Genomic DNA, 3,695 nt, shown 5'->3' on the forward strand with positions numbered 1-3,695 from the left:
ACAATTCAAAGGCATCAACTCTTCTTTGGTCTTCAGTATTCATTGTCCAGCTTTCACATGCAAATGAGGTGATTGAAAATACAAGGGCTTAGGTCAGGTGCACCTTCAAAGTGACATCTTTCCTTCTTAACACTTTGTTGTTGTTGTTATGTGCTGTCGAGTTAGACCCAACTCCTAGTGACCCCTCCTTGGGTTGCCGAGGCAGTATCACTATGGAAGTAGATTGCCCAACCTTCCTTTCAAGGAGTGGCTGGTGGGTTTGAACTGCCAGGCTTCTGGTTAGCAATCAAGTGCCTTAGGCACTATGCTACCAGAGCTCCTTCTTAACACTTTAAAGAGGTCTTTTGCAGTAGATTTGCCCAGTGAAATATGACATCTGATTTCTTGACTGCTGCTTCCATGGGTGTTGACTGTGGATCCAAGTAAAATGAAATCCTTGAGAACTTCAATCTTTTCTCCATTTATCATAATGTTGCTTGTTGGTCCAGTTGTGAGGACTTTTGTTTTACGTTGAGATGTAATACATACTGAAGACTGTAGTGTTTAATATTCATCAGTAAGTGCTTCAAGTCTTCTTCACTTTCAGCAAGCAATGTTATGTCATCCACATATCACATATTCTTCCTCCAATCCTGATGCCACGTTCTTCCTTATACAGTCTGGCTTCTTGGATTATTTGCTCAGCATAGAGATTGAATAGCATGGTGAAAGGATACAACCCTGACATATACCCTTCTGATTTTAAACCATGCAGTATCTATCCCCTTGTTCTGTTCAAAGGACAGCCTCTTATTCTATGCATAGGTTCCTTATGAGAACAATGAAATGTTCTGGAATTCCCATTTTTCTCAGTGTTATCCATAATTTGTTATGATCCACACAGTCAAATGCCTTTGCATAGTCAATAAAACACAGCTAGACAACTTTCTGGTATTCTTTGCTTTCAGCTAAGATCCAGCTGACATCAGCAATGATACCCTTCATTCCACATCCTCTTCTGAATCTAGCTTGCATTTGTGGAAGTTCCCTGTCAATAAACTGCAGCAACTCTTTTTAAATTACCTTTAGTAAGATTTTACTTGCATGTGATATTAATGATATTGCTCAATGATTTCCACATTCAGTTAGATCACCTTTCTTTGGAATGGGAACAAATATGGATCTTGTCCTGTCAGTTGACCAGGTAGGTGACTTCCATATTTCCTGGCATAGACAAGTAATCTCCTTCGGTGTTGAATCCATTTGTTGAAACATCTCAATGGGTGTTCCATCAATTCCAGAATCCTTGTTTTTCACCAGTTCCATCAGGGCAGCTCGGAGTTCTTCCTTCAGTACTGGTGGTTCTTCATCCTATGCTACCTCCTCAAATGACTGAATGTCAACAATTCTTTTTGGTATAGTGACTCTGTATTCCTTCCATCTTCTTTTGATGTTTCCTGTACTATTCAGTATTTTGCCTGTAGAATCTTTCAATATTATAATTCAAGACTTGAATTTTTTCTTCAGTTCTTTCAGTTTGAGAAAAACATGTTCTTCCCTTTTGGTTTTCTAACTCTAGGTCTTTGCACATTTCATTATAATACTGGCATAGTGCCTAAGGCACTTGACTGCTAACCAGAGGCTGGATGTTCAAACCAACCAGCCACTCCTCTGAAGGAAGGTTGGGCAATCTACTTCTGTAGTGATACCACCTTGGAAACCCAAGGAGGGGTCACTATGAGTTGGATCCGACTCCATGGCAGTGAGTTTGTCTTCTTGAGCCACGCTTTGAAATCTTATGTTCAGTTCTCTTATTTCAGCATTTCTTCCATTCACTTCAGCTACTCTAAATGCAAGAATAAGTTTCAGTGTCTCCTCTGACATCTATTTTGGTCTTTTCTTCCTTTCCCATCTTTTTAATGACCATTTTCTTTCTTCATATATGATGTTCTTGATGTCATCCCTCAACTCGTCTGGTCTTCAGTCATTGGTGTTCAATGCATCAAATCTATTCTTCAGATGGTCTCCAAATTCAGGTGGGATATATGCAAGTAGTTCAGCTTTCGTGAACTTATTTTAATTTTCTTCAGCTTCAACTTGGACTTCCATATGCACAATTGATAGTCCGTTCTACAGTCAGCACCTGGTCTTGTTTTGACTGATGATGTTGAGCTTCTCCATCACCTCTTTCCACTGGCGTAGTCAATCTTATTTCTGTGTATTTCATCTTATGAAGTCCATGTGTATAGCCACTGTTTATGTTGTTGAAAAAAGGTATTTGCAATGACTAAGCTGTGGTCTTGCAACATTCTGTCATGCGATCTGTGGTGTCATTTCTATCACCAAGGCTATATTTTCCAACTTCCGATAATTCTTCTTTGTTTCCACTTTTTCATTCCAATACCAATTCTTAGGGGTAATATCCTTCATTTTGTGTGATACTCAGCTGTTTTGCTAAAGGTGATCTCAGCAGATAGGCTTGTTCTAGATGTAAAGAGTATCTAAGGTCAATAGTCTCAGGGAATTCTCTGTTCTCTACTGTTCCTGTTTATCTGAATTTTTTTCTTTTCAAGTATTTGAGTTCTGCTCCATATTTTTCTTTCATTCTATCTGGGACCTTCTATTGTGACCCTAGTCAGAATGGTGAATGGTGGTAGCTGCACACTATTTAGTTCTGGTCTCAGTATAGATGAGGTTGTGGCTTGTGTAGACTTATTTCTTCTCTGAGCTTTTTTTCACCTTTTCAGTGTTTTGTTCCTGGTGAGTCAAGACACATGGTTGTGTCTTAGATAGCTGCTTGCAAGCTATTAAGATCCTAGGGGTTTTAACTGCACCAACATCACTCATTTCGCTAGCATGCAGATAACAATTTTGTAAACATTGTTATGCCAATTGACTGAGTTGGTCCTAAGCTTTCAAACTATGGTCCTAAGTTTTCAAACCCAGAAAACAAATTTTGGAAGTTGTTTGATTATGTCTGAAGAGTATCTGTATTTGTGTCTTCAATGAATATATGTGCCTACACCCACATATTTGTATTTACATGTACCTAAGATGGGGCAATCTACTTCCATAGTGATACCACCTTGGAAACCCAAGGAGGGGTCACTATGAGTCGGATCTGACTCGATGGCAGTGAGTTTTTGTTTTTTTTTAATAGGTGGCTCAGTGGTCAAAGCATTCAGCTACTATCCAAAAGGTTGGCAATTTGAACCCACCAGCTACTCTGTGGAAGAAAGATGAGGCAGTCTACTTCCATAAGATTTATAGCTTTGGAAATCTTATGGGGCAGTTCTATTCTGTCCCATAGAGTTGCTATCAGTTGGAATCAATTTGATGGCAGTGGGTTTGGTTTGGATTTTTATAGATACATCTATCTGTTCTCATCTATGTACACACTTGTACCTACCCACATAACAATATGTCTATACCCATTCATATATGTTCAAACACTCTTTTTTTGCTTTGGTTTTGCTGTGTTCTCCACATCTACATTCACGGCCACTTTCAACATCACCAAAAATAACAAGTCTCTGTGATCTAAAATTGTGCTTTCCCTCCCTCCCCTCTCTTGCCGTGGAAACCACTAGTGAACATTAGTCTCTCTAAATATCTGTTCTTGTCTTATAAAAGATGGATCATACAATATTTGTCCTTATATGCTTCATTTGTTTCACTTAGCATTATGTCCTCCAGGTGCATCCATATTATAATAT

This window comes from Orycteropus afer, unplaced genomic scaffold, assembly GCF_000298275.1.
Source record: "Orycteropus afer afer isolate SDZICR_OR568_19922 unplaced genomic scaffold, OryAfe1.0 scaffold00111, whole genome shotgun sequence".
Classification (NCBI taxonomy): domain Eukaryota; kingdom Metazoa; phylum Chordata; class Mammalia; order Tubulidentata; family Orycteropodidae; genus Orycteropus; species Orycteropus afer.